The following is a 19,960-nucleotide window of genomic DNA, read 5'->3' as shown; positions in this document are numbered from 1 at the left end:
CATTTACCAATCATCATCTCAATTAGGAGTAACAAAGGCATTGCTAATTCAGTTAATATTCCATATGATTTGACAAAAAATATTGACTGGATTAAATACCAAAGTAATATTTCAAGTGTCTTAACTTCAATGGAAGAGCTTCCCCCACTTGAAGAATATGACTTCCTCGTTTGTTCGATTCTGGAGGCCGCAGAACAAGCCCAAACCAAACGATTTCTTGGTCCATCGTCTAACAGAAGACCTCCAAATCCTTGGTGGGACAAAGAGTGCTCAGATGCTAAACACGCGAAACAAAATGCTTTCAAGACGTTTTTAAAACGAGGAGGAGGAACTCCTCAGAATTTTGAAAAATTCTTGGTTTTAGAAACCAAGTACAAGAACATACTTCGGGTTAAGAAATGCAGCTATTGGAGACATTTTGTGGAAGGTTTGTCAAGAGAAACCTCAATGAGCACTCTTTGGAATACGGCCAGACGAATGAGGAATCGTAACGTAGGAAATGAGAGTGAGGAGTACTCGAATCGATGGATATTTGATTTTGCGAGGAAAGTTTGTCCAGATTCCGTTCCTACGCATAGCATTGTTAGGGAGTCTTCTTCAAATGATGATTCCATTGATAGCCCCTTTTCAATGATGGAATTTTCCATAGCACTCATGTCTTGTAACAATAACGCTCCTGGATTGGACAGAATTAAATTCAACTTGGTGAAGAATCTGCCCGACCTCGCAAAAAGACGTTTGTTGGAATTGTTCAACAAGTTTCTTGAGCAAAATATTGTTCCACCTGACTGGAGACAAGTGAAAGTTATCGCCATTCAAAAGCCGGGGAAACCAGCTTCCAATCACAACTCATATAGACCCATTGCGATGTTGTCCTGCATCAGAAAATTGTTCGAAAAAATTATTCTACGACGTCTCGACACTTGGGTCGAGACGAACGGTTTGTTGTCAGATACTCAGTTTGGCTTCCGTAGAAATAAAGGGACGAATGATTGCCTTGCATTACTTTCGTCTGACATCCAAATTGCCTTCGCTCAAAAGCAACAAATGGCATCTGTATTTTTAGACATTAAAGGAGCATTTGATTCAGTTTCCATTGATGTTCTTTCAGACAAGCTCCACCAACATGTACTCCCAGCGGTTATAAATAATTATTTGCACAACCTTTTGTCAGAGAAACGCATGCATTTTTCACATGGCGATTTGGCAACAATCAGAATTAGCTACATGGGTCTCCCGCAAGGCTCATGCCTCAGTCCGCTCCTCTATAATTTTTACGTGAATGACATTGACAGCTGTCTAGTAACCCCATGTACACTAAGACAATTGGCAGATGATGGCGTGGTTTCAGTTACTGGATCCAAAGCTATTGATCTGCAAAAACCATTGCAAGATACCTTAGATAAATTGTCCGTTTGGGCTGTTCATCTTGGTATCGAATTCTCTGCGGAGAAAACAGAGCTGGTCGTCTTTTCAAAAAAGCATGATCCCGCGCAACTTCAGCTTCATATGATGGGAAGAATAATCGAACAGGTTTTGACTTTCAAATACCTCGGGGTGTGGTTCGATTCCAAATGCACGTGGGGAGGACACATTAGGTATCTGATAACGAAATGCCAACAAAGAGTAAATTTTCTTCGAACAATAACAGGGTCTTGGTGGGGTGCTCATCCGCAAGATCTAATAAAATTGTATCAGACAACGATACTTTCAGTGATGGAATATGGATGCGTTTGTTTTCGTTCCGCTGCAAATTCTCATATTATCAAACTTGAGCGAATTCAGTACCGTTGTTTGCGAATTGCTTTAGGCTGCATGCATTCGACACATACAATGAGTCTTGAAGTTCTGGCGGGAGTTCTTCCATTAAAAGATCGATTTTGGGAGCTTTCATCACGCCTGCTAATAAGATGTGATGTGCTGAATCCCATGGTAATTAATAATTTCGAACGACTAGTCGAGCTTCGATCTCAAACAAAATTCATGACAGTATATTTTAACCATATGTCACAGGAAATCAACCCTTCAAGATATATTCCTATCCGTGTCAGCCTCCTAAATGTACCTGACTCAACTTTATTTTTCGACACATCCATGCAGCGCGAAGTGCGTGGAATCCCGGACCACCTACGCTCTATGGAAATCCCAAAAATATTTTCAAGTAAGTTCAGGCATATTAACTCTGAGAAAATGTTTTACACGGACGGATCGCGAATGGAAGAAGCGACAGGGTTTGGTATGTTCAACAATAATGTTTCGGCCTCATTCAAGCTTCAAGAACCTGCATCTGTTTATATAGCAGAGTTAGCAGCAGTTCATTATAGCTTGAATGTAATCGTCACATTATCTCCAAACCATTATTTCCTCTTCACAGATAGTCTGAGTGCAATTGAAGCCATTCGCTCAAACGCTCCTGGCAAAAATGAACCGTTTTTCTTGGGTAAAATAAAACAGTGTCTGAACGACATATTGAATAATAATTATCTAATCACAATAGTTTGGGTTCCGGCTCATTGCTCCATTCCAGGCAATGAAAGAGCCGATATTTTAGCCAAACGTGGTGCTATTGAGGGTGAAATTTATGAGAGACCGATTGCTTTCAACGAATTCTATAGCGCGTCTCGCCAAAGAACACTTGCCAGCTGGCAAGCTTCTTGGGATAAAGATGATCTGGGTCGGTGGATGCACTCAATTATTCCTAAAATATCGACAAAGGCATGGTTCAGGGGACTGGATGTGAGTAGAGATTTCATTCGTGTGATGTCCAGACTCATGTCCAATCACTACACGTTAGATGCACATCTCCTTCGAATTGGACTTTCCGAGACTAATCATTGTGCTTGCGGCGAAGGTTACCGCGATATTGACCATGTTGTTTGGACATGCGTGGAGTTTCGTGATGTCAGATCTCAACTAATAAATTCCTTGCGTACCCAAGGTAGACTATCCAATGTCCCAGTTCGCGACATTCTTGCTTGTCGTGACCTTCCATACATGAAACTTCTTTATCATTTCATTAAATCCATTGGAGTTCCAATTTAAATTTTATTTTATGTTAGACTGTTTTCTCTTCCATGAGTTCAACCAATAGCCAACTATAGGATATTGAATATAAGTGGTGAACTGATACAAACAATCCTGAAATAGTTATAAGATCATGTACAAAATAAATGTATTTTATTTAATGTAATTTAAAATAGCAACTCGCTTGATAAAAACAGTGTTTAGATTAACTAATGAGTACCAACATACTAATATGATATTCGAAATGTATTAGGTTTAAACTACTATGTATTGTGGATGCCACGGCGAAGAAAAACTTATGTATATTGCCTATGAAATAAACGTATTTATGAAAAAAAAAAAAAATAAAAATTAGAATGCCAACGAAACAATAGCTTTCGAGAATTGAATTCCACATTTGTTGCTGTAATTTACTTCACGAGAAATCTTGAAATATCCCGCTAGACAGACACAAAGTTAATGCTATTTGCAAAACACTTTTTGCTATTACACCGTAGTGTCATGTCTTAACTAACTTGTCTTGGACGAAACTAGTTTCGGCTTGCTAGCCGTACAGATTATGGAAATTTGAAAGGGAGGAATTTTTTTACCCCCAAATTTATGCAAGGTGCACATACATTTTCATTAAAGATAAAAAAAATATTTTTCCTTCTTTCAAATTACTTGAAATAGGCCCAATGAAAAATATTGAGCAATTCCAGGAATAAGTAGACGAAATTGTGACAAAACCAGAATCGACCTTCTCCGATTTGGATGAAACTTTGCACATGGTTTTATTACGGCAAACCATAAGTTTTGAACCGATGGAGAGGTCAATCCGACTCACGACTGATTTTTAAAAAGGCCGTATGTATTTTTGCATTTCACAAAAAATCCCTTTTTCAAATCGTTGTAATTAGGAAACCGTTAATTGTACAAAAATGGCGTACAGGAAGAAGTTGTAGGGAATCGATTGGACACTCTAAAAAAATATACACTGAAAAAAAAATTTGATTTTTTTCTCAATAATTACAAAATAATCCGAAAAAGTTAAATAAAAAACGTGTTTAATCCACCTAGCAGTGAGATGATACCTTTTTTTTATCAATTCGCATGTGTTTTTTGCATGAATATTCTTCGGTGTTTAAGTTTTCATGACATTATTTTAATGACCGTAGTTTTAAGCGACAATTTGAGATTTTATTCACTCATTACTCTGTCGAAACTGCAAATCGGATCGAATTAGAATCTAAAAGTGTGATAGTCGATTAAAAATGCCATGATATGTAAGTTCCACTTTGGAGTTTACGGTAATTTAAGGTACTTCCAGAGCCGGTATTCAGGAACCAGCATAACCCAAACCGATTCGTATGGCCATATGACAAATAAATTCTAACAGTTTTGAGTCCAACTTTGAAGCATTTCGGGATTGTCATCTTCTATATCGGTTTGAATTTTAAAAATTCATCATCATGTAATTCGAGAACCGGAAGTCGTAATTGGATAAAATTAATTATTTTTGGATGTATGTATAAAATTAATTAATTTTCTATATAAGTTTATTTTAATTTGAATTTTTGTTTCTGAAATTTGATTAGGCTTTTTTTGAGAAAACGATTGAGCTTTGAGAAACGATTTTATACTGGAACCGGAATTGTAAAATCGGTATGGCCGAAGTCAGATAAATTCACCTGAGTAGCTGTATAGTTTACATTTGTTTCAAAATATTTGAAAATCAGTTAAGACATCTTTGAGAAATCATAGCACGAACTAAATTTTTAGGTGCCTTCTGAATCGACAACTGAATACCACTAAAACTGAAAAAGTTATTTTTTTATCGACTATCCAAATCTGCTAACCCGATAAACCTGATTAATTTATGTGGAATAGACATTTTTATACCAATCAGCCTGTATCCCCGAAACCGGAAGTTGGATCTGACTGAAGAGCAAGATGTTTTATAGAATCTTGAAACTTTTCATTCAAATCTTAGATGATTCTTAGATTTCATTTGAATCTTAGATCGGTTCAGCCATCTACGAGAAGAATGAGTTACATAATTTTGATTTCGTTTCACATATCATCCTGTAGTTCCGGAACCAGAGGTCGGAACCAAACAAAATTCAGGAACTTTGTTTGGGATACGACTTTTCGTATGAATCTGAATTTGTAGAAAAGAAATTTTCCGTGAAAATTGAGAGGAATTATTTGTCACACACGCATTTGCTGATCTCGACGAACTGATTCGAATGGTATATGGATGTTATGTTCTTCCAGCATTCATTGCTGTAAGTAATTTAAAACAATATAAAATCTGGTTTATATATGTCATATTCGAACGATTATGTTACCAAAAACGAACCGTGCTAAAATCGGTCCGAGGCTAAATGTCATGAAAAAGGATGCTGTACACAATCCTTTTGGTACTTAGAAACAATTGTATGTAACAGTATACCGTGTTTTCCGTTGCTCCCAAGCATTTCTTTGTCATACAGCGCTCAAAACTCCTACTGCTGGAATAGGGGGAAAAGTCGTTTACACAAAAATTTCGATATATCCGTTAAAAATGGACGGATTTTAACAATCTATGGCTTGTTGGATAGCTATTACCGTGCGGAATCTAAGTCTGAAAACATATTCTGTTTTCAAGGTCAATTGTGACAGATACTGTCAAAAAACTGAAAATTTTGCCATAAAACTTCGTATAACTCAAAAAGTAAACATCCGATCTCAGAACCATTCAATAGCATTTTGGGTGACGGGGAGACCTTTCATTTGATCAAAATCGGTCCAGCCATCTCTGAGATCTCGACCTCTTAGTTGACAACACACATACAGACACACACACATACACACACACACACGGACATTTGCTCACTTCGTCGAGCTGAATCGATTGGTATATGTCATTCGGCCCTCCGGGCCTCGGAAAAATTTTCTAAAGTTTGAACGAATTCTATACCTATTTTTTGTATATATATATAAAAAGGTAAAAAGAGCATGGTTTTTATTTTTTGATAATATTTATTTTAAAGCTGTTATTAAAGCCTACAGATTGATGGCTATCCCATCCGTGCCTTTTCAAAAATGAAGAAATTACAGCTAAACAGTTTACGGGATTCGTTGTAATTCGGAAACAGTTCATCGTACAAAAATGGCTTCCTGGAAGAAGTTGTAGGGAGTCGATTGGGCACTCTAAAAAAATATACACTGAAAAAAAATTTGATTTTTTTTCTCAATAATTTCAAAATGAACCAAAAAAAATTAAGTTAAAAAAATCAGGGTTTCGATTTTTTGATAAGTCTTATTTTAAAGCTCTTATTAAAATCTACAGATCGATGGCTATCCCATCCGTGCCTTTTGAAGAATGAAGACGTTACAGCTAAAACAATTTACAGATATATTTGAAATTTAGAGTTCTCGTTGAAAGATAATCATTTAAACAGTAGAATATTATTCTACAGGTTAAAAGCAATAGACTTGTTCATGATAACTTTTTTTTTTCTAAAAGTAGCTGTTCTTGAGATACTTGGATATTTAATTATAACACCATTTTTTATATTTCCATGAATTGTTTATTTGCTTGCTATATCTACAATTATTACATGTACATGAATAATTCCTAATTATATTTAAGGTTTTAATTTTTTCAAAATTGTATGAGTACTAAGTGCATCGTCATTCGAATACAGTCTTGTGACGATTGTAGTTTCTGAAATCGGAACGAAAGAATGGTATTTCTGTGTGCCTGGAATCATTTTGGTATCCTTATAAACATTACTCCACTCGGTCACACCCCGTTCATATTCTTCTTGTGAAACGTAACAAAAAGACATGGCCGTGAATGCATCTCGACGTCTCTGCTCTACCCATTCATATAATTGTTTTGCAGTTGTGATTGGGTTTTCATGTACTTTAGCCAAGCTTTCACGTCGTGCCATTCGCTTTAAATTACCCCCGAGTGCATCACATGGTTCTTTACCATGATAAGTTGCAAAAAATGCCACTCAGCATCAATGTTATACATTGATTTAAATTTACAGAGACTTGCAAATTTTGTTCTGTTTTTGTTCTGCGAGATACTTGGATATCCGTCAGACATAAATAAAACCTTAAATATAATTAAGAATTGTTCATGTACATGTTATAATTGTAGATATAACAAGCAAATAAACAATTTATGGAAATATAAAAAATGGTGCTATAATTAAATATCCAAGTATCTCAAGAACAGCTGCTTTTAGAAGAAAGGATATCATGAACAAATTTATTGCCTTTAACCTGGAGAATAATATTCTACTGTTTAAATGATTATCTTTCAACGAGAACTTAAAATTTCGAATATATCTGTAAATTGGTTTAGCTGTAACTTCTTCATTTTTCAAAAGGCACGGATCGAATAGCCATCAATCTGTAGATTTTAATAAGAGCTTTAAAATAAGACTTATCAAAAAAACCGAAACCCTGATTTTTTTTAATTTAATTTTTTTGGTTCATTTTGAAATTATTGAGAAAAAAAATCAAAACTTTTTTTCAGTGTATATTTTTTTTAGAGTGCCCAACAACTACTTCCTGAACGCCATTTTTGTACAATGAACGGTTTCCGAGCTACAACGATTTGAAAAAGACAATTTTCGTGATATTCAAAAATACATACGCCCTTTTTAAAAATCAGTCGTGAGTCGGATTGACGTCTCCATCGGTTCAAAACTAATGGTTTGCCATACTGAAGCCATGTGCAAAGTTTCATCCAAATCGGAGAAGGTCGAGTCTGATGATCTGCTAAGCATTTCTGGAATTGCTCTATTGAAATAAATAATTAATATATCATGACTATGATTCACGATCCTTTAATAGAAAGGCTGTGTTGCTAAAAATTCGTAAATCAGTAGAGTTGGAATATGATAAATATAAATATAATTTTACATAAAATAATCAAATGTAACGGTCTTCATATCATAAACACTGATTTGACCCACCAACTCCACAAGTAGAGTTAAACTATACGTCTGTGAAGGGCATCAGATCTCAATTTACTGACGAACCGAAGACGAGACGAAAAGAAACAAATAGAGCTTTTTTTTGTTAACATAGGTGATGCAAGATTTTGCCAGATTTTTTCGGAAAGGTCAGGTTTTATTTTTTGCACTTGACATCCCTACTTATCAGTAACAATATCTTCTCGTAGGATATTTCTGCAATACAAGTTTGGTAGTTATCGTTGGCAGAAAAATATCAATAAACTTAAAACATTATTCGGTAGCTTTGCTATGAGACCATCGGAAAAATTTGTTTTTATCTTTCAATTTCTATCGGGTCTACCAAAACCATTAAACATTATATATCTAAACATTAATAGAATGAAATAAACAAGAAAATTTATCAATAATTTTCGAAATTTTGGTATTTCTTAAAAATTTTTTTCATTTCATAAAGTTTTTCCTATACAGAAAATAATTTCTACCTATTTTTTGAGTAGAAATCACTCATTGTCGAGCTCTTCTATAAGCTAAAGACTGTCCCAGAAAGTATGGACGCAACCACAAACCGCTGCCATTTCGCAATGGTTCAGAATCTGTCAATTTTTATGGCTACGTCCTGTTGTTTACACTCTTCTCTAACCACTTGTGCAGTTGTTTATTCGTTTTCAATAGTTTGTTTCGAAATGCGTGGACTTTCAGCAGAATAACGTCGAAAAATTGTGTACAAATGGTGCACAGAACGCGGACTGTCACTGAGAAAGATAACGAAAATGGAAGGAGTAAGGGAAAAAGCCGTGCGAAATGCAATCAGGAAGTTCGGCGAGGATAACACCTTTGAGGATAAACCGAAAACGGGTCGAAAAAAAGGTCCTGCTAACCCTCAGTTGGATAAACGTATACTGAAGGCGTTCGAGCAAAAGAAGCAGGTTTCAGTTCGGGATGTGGCAAAAAAAGTGGACACTTTGAAGTCAAACGTTCTTCGTGCTAAAGAACGTTTGCATCTGCGAACCTATAAGAAGCAGAAACAACCAAAACGGTCCGAAACTAGAAGCATTGATCAGGCCGAGGGTTGTACAATACGATTCTTGCTGGAAATTTGAACTGCATAATCATGGACGACGAAACCTACGTGAAACTCGATTACAAATCCTTGCCGGGACCACAATATTATACGGTGCGAGAAGGGCAAGTGTTAAACCAGTCCAAAACATCGATTGAAGTCGAAAAATTTGGTAAGAAAGCCATGGTCTGGCAAGCAATTTGTAGTTGCGGTAAGATTTCGAAACCCTTCATCACCACTGATCCAATGAACAGCGAAATATACATCAAGGAATGTTTACAAAAACGACTTCTACCCATGATTCGAAGCCACAAGGATCCTGTTGTCTTCTGGCCAGATCTTGCTTCTTGCCATTACTCGAAATCAACGGTAGAATTGTATACTACCAAAAATGTCACTTTCGTCCCAAAAGACATGAATCCACCAAATTGCCCACAACTTCGACCAATTGAAGAATTTTGGGCATTAACGAAGGCACATCTTAGGAAACATGTCTCGGCAGCCGAAACCATTCAACAGTTCGAAAAAGATTGTGAAAAAGTGTCAAAACTTGTCGCCAAGAAGTCTGTACGGAATTTAATGAGGAACGTTCGCAAGAAGGTGCACCAGCTAGTCTATAATAGCTAAGTAGCAAATGTTGAGAATAATATTATGTTGTTGTAGTCTAATATTATCAGTATATCGAATAAAATTTGAATATCTAACACTTGTGAATTATTTACAGCGAAATCAAAGTGCGTCCATACTTTCTGGGACAGTCTTTACCCAAAATTAGATCGTTATCTACTCAAACTATGAGTTGATCGGTAAAAATGGGTAGCGTGCTTTAATATTTGTTAATTTTGTCACGCATAACACTTTCAGCAAACTTACATTTACTCAAATTTTGAGGTCATCATTCGTTACCTAAAATTGGGGAGATGTACTTTGGCTGATAAGAGTGTAGCACATTTAAAATTAACAACGATTTTTGAGAAATTTTGTTTTTGTCTTTGGTCGATATTATGAGCTTATTTTGTTTTCATTTCGTTCGCCCTCGAGTTTATTTGATCAAGCCGTTTGTCGAGCAAACCACAGGATTCGCATGGGATAAACGATTTTTTTGTTTTTGCCGGTGCTATATTCATCGCGGGAATATCCTTTTTCTTCTGGAAACGAATCTAATCTACATAAAATATTCGTGGTTCTGGAAGAAATCACTCATACATATTAAATAGATCACTAGCATCACTCCTTGTGCTACTTCTGCGTACTTGACAGCACGTATAAATTACTTGCTATTCATTGCGAAAGCACTCTGTTGTATCTAATAGAGTAGTCGCCGTGGTGTGATTAGCCATTTTTCTTTCTAACGCTAGGCACGAGCATGCTAATGTACGATATCTTCTTGAATTGAAATGTAGTCTTCAAACCATGACACCTGCATCATCTGTGGTGCTGACAATTTAGTGCATTGATACGGTGTCTCGGTAAGCTACAAATCATCGTAATTTATGGAAGGTCGTTGTAACCACGATGGGTGGCTTCGAAGTTTCGATTAATGTTTATGGCATTTTCAATGCTGGCGTCGAGATAAATTTGCGGGCTCATTTGAAAGGTAAAATAATAATAAACTGGTTTTTATTACATGTGTAAACTTTTTTTTTGGTTCAGTTAAATTATAAAAATATTTGCCGGTTGTCGAATTTGATGGACGTTGAAGATACGAAGTGTAAAATATTTTTCCTTGACCTTAACTCATACGCTTTGGCTACGATATCGATCAGTAAGGCAAACGGCTCTGTAAAATACGTCTCCGAAAACGAAACGTCGTAAAACACCTATATAGTGGTAAGGCAGGTAGTATTTTGGTATTAATTATATTCATTCTGTTTCGATCATAGTGAATTTCTATGCGCGAGGTTGGGAATCAAACCTGACGGTAATCTTATTCATAGAAATAATTTTTCAGTTAATGGCCCAACAATAAAGTTGAAAAAATCCCGTATTTACATGTATTTTATGAACGGCGTTTCGAAATTGTGAGCATTTATTTTGGCCTTCGTATAAAAACAAAACCATAATAGGTGTACCAGTTGATAATAATGCGAGATTTTCTTAATAGAACAACATTTTGATTGCAAGTAAAAGGTTTAAGATGCTTTATTCAAAAGAGTTGCCTTCAAAAGCTATGCATTTTTTCATCTTTCGGTCAACTCGCGAATACCACGTCGAAAGAACTGTTCATCTTTGAAGGTCAAACCGTGAAGCCATTTTTCCATATCTTCTTAACTAGTAAAGTGCTGATAGTCAGAAGGGGCCAAGTCGGGAGATCGAATTTCCATCTGAGTTCAGAAATGATGTTTTTTATCGCTTTCTGTGTGTAAGCGAGGGCCTCCTTATGCTGAAAACGACTTTCTCATATCTTGTAAATCATTCTGATCGTTGTTCGAGCAATAATTGATACAATTTGACTAACGTCTAACTTCTGCTCCGTTTTTAAAGTTTGTGTATTGTCTTCGTTCAAAAATTCTTGCAATTTTTGGGTTAACTTGTGTAATCTTTGTATTTCACACTGATATACCAACTTGCAAGTCACTTAAACCAACGTTCACAATTCGCGACTGATAAAGCATGTTTTCCGCAAGCTTTAACAAGAATTTATTGGAATTCTGCAGCACTTTTTTAACACAAAGTAATAAATCAACACTTTGTTACATACATACATATATACACACACTTACACTCCTCCGAGCCTTTCTATATGAGAAAAGCAAAAAAAAATAAACCAATATAAAATAAACCAACCATCAATGCCCTACGTTCGTTATGTCCAGTGAAATTGCTTGCAAGCTTGATACTATTTTTATGCATGATTTTTCAAGAATGTCATTTGCATATTTTAATTCAGCAACATTTAAAAATATCACTGAACTAATAACTGGAATCTAAAATCCCTATTTAATCTCTCAGTTCGACAATGTGTAATATGGATTTTAAGCACTTTAAGAGACACAATCAGATATGCAGTCCACACCAAGAAATAACCAGCGGTCGAAAATAGCATTCTTTGCATTCTCTTTTTTCCTGTTGTCAGCGGTTTATTGAATTGTATTAGCAAGTTTTTAAATGTTCTATCAAAATACACATCATGGTGTAGGTTTCATTTCTCGAATGAAAAAAAATGTTTGAACAAGAAACAAAAACTATGTACTGACGCGCATCTCTGCCAAAAAAAAAATGGCAAACTTTTAGGTATATATTTGTTATGAAATATATAATCTATTCGAAAAAGATGGAGAGAAAATATCATCGATTTACTAGTTAATGCGGGGCTTCGTAAAATGCATAAATTAAAAAAACTACGCTATTTAGAATTCAAGTCATGCACAAATTTAGCAAAAAAATACAATCTTCTACCTTTTTTATACATGGAGATAACAGTGACGTATGACGTGGTACCCAAACTTCAAAACACAGCACAAACAAAATTCAGCTGTTTCATTATAGCAAAACAAGCATCATTAATTAGAGTACTTTGCATTGATGACACGTTTCCCTTTCTACCCATGAATGAATTCAATGAATCATCGGTTTCCCTTCTCTTCGGTTCAATCATCCGCAGAACTGTGCATTGTATTGTGTGGTAGTGTCACAAGATTTCGAAAAAAAAAATAAATTTCAGTGTTCCGAACACTCGAGTAACGTAACACGTAAAGCAAATAAATACAAACAAAACCGATCCAGATAATATTCAGCTTTCACCGTAAACAACATCAACCGTTCTGTCGGAGAGATGAAATTGCAGTTTGTTTTCCCCTTAGAAGCGATATTTTATGTTCAAAAATTTCAGCGTAAATTTGTTCAAAATTTTCAGCGTGGTTTTCTTTATTTTACTTCTCCAGAATATAAAGTCGATATTATTTTTCTCTGCATTTACTAAAGCGTGCGTTTTCACAGACCTAGAAATAACCTAAGTGTAGGCAACTTTTAAGCGTAAAACTATAAGTTAAAGCTTGCTTCATTTAGAATTGGAACAAACTTTTGCTCATATTGTGGCGCTCCTGGTGGACGGATTTGGAAGTTCTTGGCGCCCACTTGTCGGGAATTTTGTCAGCCTCACTAATGATATTTAACATTCAAATCGACTGTACTTTGTAAACAATCAACATGGAAGCCGAAAGAAGGAAAAAAATGTGCCAGTAACAGCTGAAATTGCCCAGAAATACCGTATGGCGCATTATCAAACGGTATAAGGAAACATTGACGATGATTCGCAAGCCTCAAGCCAATCGTCGGAGTGGAACTGTCGAACGGAAACTGCGTGGTAAGATTTTGAAGACGATTAAGAGGAATCCTAATCTGTCGGACCGTGATTTGGCCAGAAAATTCGGTACTGCCCATAGTACCGTAAGGAGAACTCGACTTCGAGAAGGAATCAAGTCGTATCGAGCTAGCAAACAGCCAAATCGGATCATAAAACAGAATAGTGTGGTCAAAATTCGTGCTCGGAAACTATATGACCAGGTGCTGACCAAGTTCGAAGGGTGTCTTCTGATGAACGATGAAACCTATGTCAGGGTTTGGGTTTATTATACAAAACTGTAAATAATTTCACAATTCATACTTCGTTCTCAGAATTTGTTTTACAATGTCAATATTGTGAATGACGCACTTTTCTTCCAAATTTTTGCGACTTCCCCACTTTTTGAACCCCATCTGCCTTGAACCACCACCCCCTTGAATTAACCCAACCCCCCAGCAACCAACTTTGAACTACCTCCCGCGAGTACATAAACGGCTTTTGACTTTGCAGCTGCTGACGCTCGTTTGAATTTATCTAAGACATACAATAAGTAAACCGAGCAAATGAATAAACATAGACCGTTGTGATTTCTGGAAGGAGTGCTGGTATATTGGAGCAAGATGTAGACTTATATTAAATCGACACTGTACACACAATATTTACTGAAAAATTATATTTTGGGATACGACCCATTCGACGAAATGGTTAATGGCTTTCGGTAAAACGGCTGTTGGAGAAATGACATTCAGCGAAATGGCGTTCACACAATGATCCGCTCCCATACAAAGCAGTGAATAATTTCCTCAAGTACATTCTCAACAAATAACTGAATATCTGAAAACGGTAGGCTGCCTTTCGAAACACTTTATTTAAAATAGATCATTTTTCTTATTTTGAAAGTATTCTTTATTTTATTTATTTCCTCTTTGGTTAAAATTTGACAGTCGAGTAGTTACTCACTCCATTGTCAAACATTACCCTGCTTGAAAGCATGGTTGTTTTTCTGACAGTTCTATAGTTATATTCAGACACTAGAAAAAAATCTGGCAAATAGTTCAAGTTTTGGATCTTTCAAAAATTCCTTCTGCGTAAATTATTTTGACACTATCCACTAAAGCAAACATTCCAATAAAAAGTAAGTATCTTTTGTCAATCGAAATAAGTTTCTCTCAGGATTTTTCTTACCCTCTCTGCATTGTAATTATTATACTGAAATTATTATATTCGAATATTTATCAAAAAGTGAAATTTTAACCAAAAATTAAAAAAAAAACATTCGTGAAAGGGTTCACAACCTATGTTTTCATCCCATTTTCACGGTCTGAAGAAAGCTAGTCCAGTACAGGTGAGTTACATATAAACAGTAAGTTGTACAAAGTTTTTGTTACGCGTCAGGGTACTACATACCAAAGTGGAACTTGGCCTTCTATTTCCAAAAGACTTCACCACCGTTTTTTGAGTATACAGGGCATTGCACGTGAGCAGTGTGTGGATGTGGATGTGAATAACAACGAACTCGCAAAGGGTTGATAGTGGAATAGAATGAAATTGACAATAAAGCTGTATCCTCACAGGTACGCAATCATTCAAAAATCCTCTAAATAAACAACAAAATGGCTGAATTAGTAGATCTGCGTCATTGAAAGCCGATTGAAGTCAATTTGATCATTTGGTTTTAAAAGTCTTGAGTAAGTGGTCAAATTCCTCATTAATCTTTTCAAAACTGAAGCTGCTGAATCATTCGAGTTTATCTGGATCATTAATGTGGTTATTTGTAAAACTCCCATGTATATTGATACCAGCATGACACCGGAATGAGGCAAAAAGTGATATGCTAAATTACAGATGCCAATTAATGTATCCGTTAAAAGCAGCCTATCCAGTTTAGAATCAATACACCCAGATAGAAGATTTCATTAATTTTGAATTATATAATGGTGCCCATAAGCCTCTTTTAACAAATTGCGCGCAAATTTACGAATATCGTACAAATAAAGAAATGACTTACAGATAAGGGTCACAACATAGGACCTATTTTTAAAATTTCACCTCATAATGTTCGATCTATTCAATTGTATTCACAAATTGCATTTTAAACACATTGAAGTAAGCATCATGCGTTTTTTTCTGCGTGTACACAACCAAACCTGTCAACAGCAAACCTGAACGAAACCCCAACAGCGATGGACTCTTTTAGCATGATATAATATGGGAAGAGACAGTTTCCTGACTCGCACTCCGTTCTTCTTTTTTTTTCGTTATAATGATATTGATAAACGCGAACATAAAAAAAATCAAAGCAACACTGGCATAACATCGCGTCTGAGCGAGGCGCAGTAAATGTCCCCTCGTGCTTAATTTTATGTTGAAGGGGCCGGCGGAGGCATAACATAGCGGAAGTTTGAATACAGGTTCGTTTAGCTAACGGGCAGATAGTCGATTAGCGCAAGATATGCGTGACCAAATTGATCCAAATATTATGGTTTATTACAACAAATTAGAAGTACCGTTTTTAATCAATATTAACGAAACTATTATTTCTTTGGTCTATAATCAACAAAATGCCAATTACTATTAAATCACAATCCAAAGCTTGTGAAGAAAAATGGGAGAAATATGCCAAAACTTGTCTGTTCCATATGAAAAGTACCCGCATATCCGGGACATACAGTGCAAATTACATTAGGAAAACATTTTCATATTTTTGGCGGATTACAATTAGTTCGTGCGGCAGACCCAAATTTGGTTTTTTTACTAAATTTCTAGTACGTGCTAACTCTGTATGATCATGCATATTATCGTTGTGATTGCTGTGACTGTGATGAAGCTGTATGTAACAAGTAAAAGAAAGTATATTGAAATCTCGCCTTTTAATTTACAGCGGGGGATAGAAAGGAAAATAAATTGGTCAGTGTTATGGCTTGCTAAGTGTTTCATTGCGCAGAAAGTATTACAAAAGTATTTTTTCCGCAATTTTATAGCTTGACCTCATACAGACCTTATATTGTCGGATGAATTAACTTTAAATGAATAAATACATAAATTTAGCAACGTTTAACGGTAAAAAATCAGCCGAAACGTAACAAAAACGTAACACGTCATATTGGTATTCTATCCGCTGTGATTATAGTGTGTATACGATTTAGTTGTTGATTCTTTTTAAAACAAATTCCCATCTGTTTCGCTACTAACCGTTCGACAGCATGCAACCTAGAACAAGTGCTAGCCAAGCAGCATAATGTTTGTGAATGATCAGTACAGCTTACAAATGATAGATCGTAAAAACTTAAGTTTTTATTGAGTGTTCGTCAATAAATATATTGTGGGGTGGTTAGCTGTGTAAAAGTCGGTAAAAATCATGCTGATGTCGGTGAAAAAACTCTGTAGGGTCGGGTATAGCGTGATGGGATAGTCGATGCTTTTCACGTAGCCCACCTGGGTTCGATTCCCAATACCGCACATAGGGCCAGAAAAATTTTCTGGTCCGAAGAGGCGAATGATCGTAAGGCCTTAAAACCTCTGTAATTGAAACAAAAAAAAAAACAGTTTGTATACTAAAAACATATCAATTATATTTTTTGTTGTTCAGATTATAGAGGTTTTAACCTTAATGTCAGTTGCCTCTTTCGACCAGAAAATCTTTCTGGCCCTATGTGCAGTGTTGGGAATCGAACCCAGGTGGGCTGCGTGAAAAGCATTGACTATCCCATCACGCTCTATCCGTTTTCTTATTATAATTACAAGTAGAAGATGTCAAACAACGTAAACAATTGCATCGAAATGTGTGTTCAGTGTTAGAAAGTAAGTTATAAACAAACAACATTTTTTCTACATTTATCTTGTTTAAAGCCCTTGTGATCATTCGCGTTTTCGGATCAAAACGTTTTTTTTTACTCGGGAGACGGTAGACTGTGTGAAAAAATTATGGTCTTGCCCAGCAAGCTATGAGCATAGATTGACAATTCATGATTTTATCGTAGTCTTACATACAGATCTATTCAAATCACTCTTTGCAAAAGCAGCTTTGAAAAAACTGACTATGAGTTTTTGTCTTTCTCATACAGAAACGTTATGCAATCACTGTGAAAACCGACTTTTGAACCGAGGCCCGGAGGACCGAGTGTCATATACCATTCGACTCAGTTAGTCGAGTACGCAAAATGTCTGTATGTATGTGTGTATGTAACGTGTTTTTGCACTAAGTTTTCTCGGAGATGGATAAATTGATGGATGGATGGATTTTAAAGAATACCACAGAATTATTTATGATAGTATGACTGATAGCATCATTACACCACTAGGTGGATTAAAACAGGTTTTTTAGGTAGCATTGAAAATAACTGATAAAATCAGAGCTACAACTCAGAATCAGGGAGGAAATCCCTTAAAACAAATTGCTCTTTTTAAATTTTTGCTTGAAAAACATTCTAAGATTTAAATTCCATGTTAAGCTTCAATATCAATTCAGCACCATTGTGTAACCAGGTTGGCGGTTCAATGCATAGGACGCTTGTCTTACAAGCCAGTTGTCATATGTTCGATCCCCGACCTAGAAGGATTCTCAGTGAATCGCAATGATTCTGTACTCTATGAATCGGCTGCGAAATCTGTTGAAACAGAAAGGCCAAATTCCACAAAAGGAATGTGGTGTAATGCCAGGACTTTACTTTTTCCTTTTTGTCAATCGTTGCAATCGTTCGTTTTGAAAATCCGAGGCCACATTAAAAAGCCATTCGCAATTTACCGTTTAATTTGAAAATTTAGTGGATAACGCTTGAATGGCATCGCTGCAGTGGTTCACTGAAGCGAAATCATTTCGATTTCGAAAATAGCAGAGTATGAATTAAGATTTGTTCCACTTTCGAGTTCAACTGGGACGACAAAAATTTTGCAGCTTTTTTTTTGCCCACCTAGTTTCATGTCTTCTGTTAGCACGTATACGTTTTTTTATATCATAAACAAGTGGAATATTCAATTTATTATGATTTTTTTCACTCAACGGACGGCAGGAACACTGTCTGTTCTAATGGAACTTTCAAGTTTCGAAAATCTCCCAACACTGATGAGTAATTATTACCAACAAAATATCAACATGCATGACACAAAATCTGACATCAAAGCAAAAACATTTGTCTTGAAGGGATTCATTCGACCTTTCGACCGCCAAAGCTTACCAAACTGGTGACCTCAACGAACGTTGTCAACACATCTAAATACAGTTATATACAAAAAATCATTCTCGGCACGATTTGGAATACATGTTAACGAAATGAATTACAACTGTGATGTGGTACATACCAAAGGTAATTCCGTCATAAAAAATATCCACTTGTCTCTGGTAGGTGTAATCCAATTTGCACTCAATATCTCCGCCTATATACCAAGTGAAACAATTCAAATCTCCACAACAAAGAATTACTAATACACTAAACAGAGACGCCTCACCACTGATAATAGAAGCACTTATTTGACTTTTTTATTTTTATTTTCTCTTCAATTGATCCGAATTCCGAACGCACAATTGCTAGCGATAAGCATCGTCGCCTTCAATTATTATTCCTCGATGTATGCCTATTTCTACTTCTCGTAGATGTATTAAATATATCACGCCAGACGGTATTTACTTGATATCAAAACACTTGTTCTCGCAATGTTTTATATGCCCAATATAAGCGCACAGTACTGAAATTGCGAATCCACAATCCACACTGATGTTATGTATAGAAGCCGACATTCGACGACGATTTACACTTATCCCATATCCTAACTTTGAGAATAATAACACTTTTTTCCACCCACTTGAAAAATGGATCTCTGCTTTAAAAATCTCACTTCATCACCCTCTAATTCGTTTTCCACAGAAGAAATCACATACTCGCAATTTTATTACCGCCAATTTGACATGCTTATCTAGTTTGTTTTGATTCGACCTCACTTTCACTCATCAATGGTGCCGTGACAAACGACCATAAAATACACTGTGATATCCTGACTTATGATATTGCCTACACTTATTTCATTCCAGCATCGAACATGATAACGGCTACCGACCACCGAAACTTCTACTGTGGTCCTTAAAGATATTACAGCCCGTAAGAACCCACTTGCAGCGCCTGCAAAGACGCACAACGTCGTATCTCGCGAAACCTCACCCAATTTGTAAGAGCTCTCAACCTTAACTAACTCGGTGACCGTACCACTCAGAAATCCAAAGACCTACCAACGAAAAACATGCGCAAAAAAAAACAACAACCAGCGAGTTCGGGAGAGTATAAAAAATAACGCATGCATTCGCCCTCAGCAACGAACAGATGAGAGCGAGAGAGTTCCCTTACTTATGCCTTTCACCTCAGCTGGTGATAGGTAATTTCCGCGCTAACCTGATTCCATGTTTGTCTGTGGTTGCAGGTAATTCATATTGAAGGTGATACTATAAAATTCCACTAAAAGACGGACTTAGGAATCATATTATTTTTTCAATTTTTAACATAATTACTTACGTTTTAGGTGGGATTTGCGTGCGAATAGTGATTACATTTATTTACTTTTGAATTTATTTTGCTGCAATTTTTCTCATGAAAAAATAGACAACCCGAACGGAATACTAAAAGAGTGTGACAGTGGTTGAGG

General features: G+C 36.0%; 1 protein-coding gene across 2 annotated transcripts in view; it reads right to left on the bottom strand.

The window, feature by feature from the left end:
* Positions 1-19,541, bottom strand: part of LOC131430699 (uncharacterized) — a 133,708-nt gene extending 114,167 nt beyond the window's left edge. Inside the window, exons 1-2 of one of the 2 annotated variants that reach the window (XM_058595858.1) lie at positions 18,776-19,541; positions 18,629-18,703 (exon numbers count right to left, since the gene is read on the bottom strand). The gene's annotated coding sequence lies outside the window, so the exon portion shown is untranslated. Of the gene's footprint in view, positions 1-18,628 lie in introns of both variants that reach the window. The other variant, XM_058595857.1, reaches the window with a different exon arrangement.
* Positions 19,542-19,960: the final 419 nt, after the last annotated feature.

Source organism: Malaya genurostris, chromosome 2 (assembly GCF_030247185.1).
Source record: "Malaya genurostris strain Urasoe2022 chromosome 2, Malgen_1.1, whole genome shotgun sequence".
Taxonomy (NCBI): Eukaryota; Metazoa; Arthropoda; class Insecta; order Diptera; family Culicidae; genus Malaya; species Malaya genurostris.
Note: the sequence above shows the minus strand (reverse complement) of the source record. Positions and strands in the feature narration are given on the sequence as shown.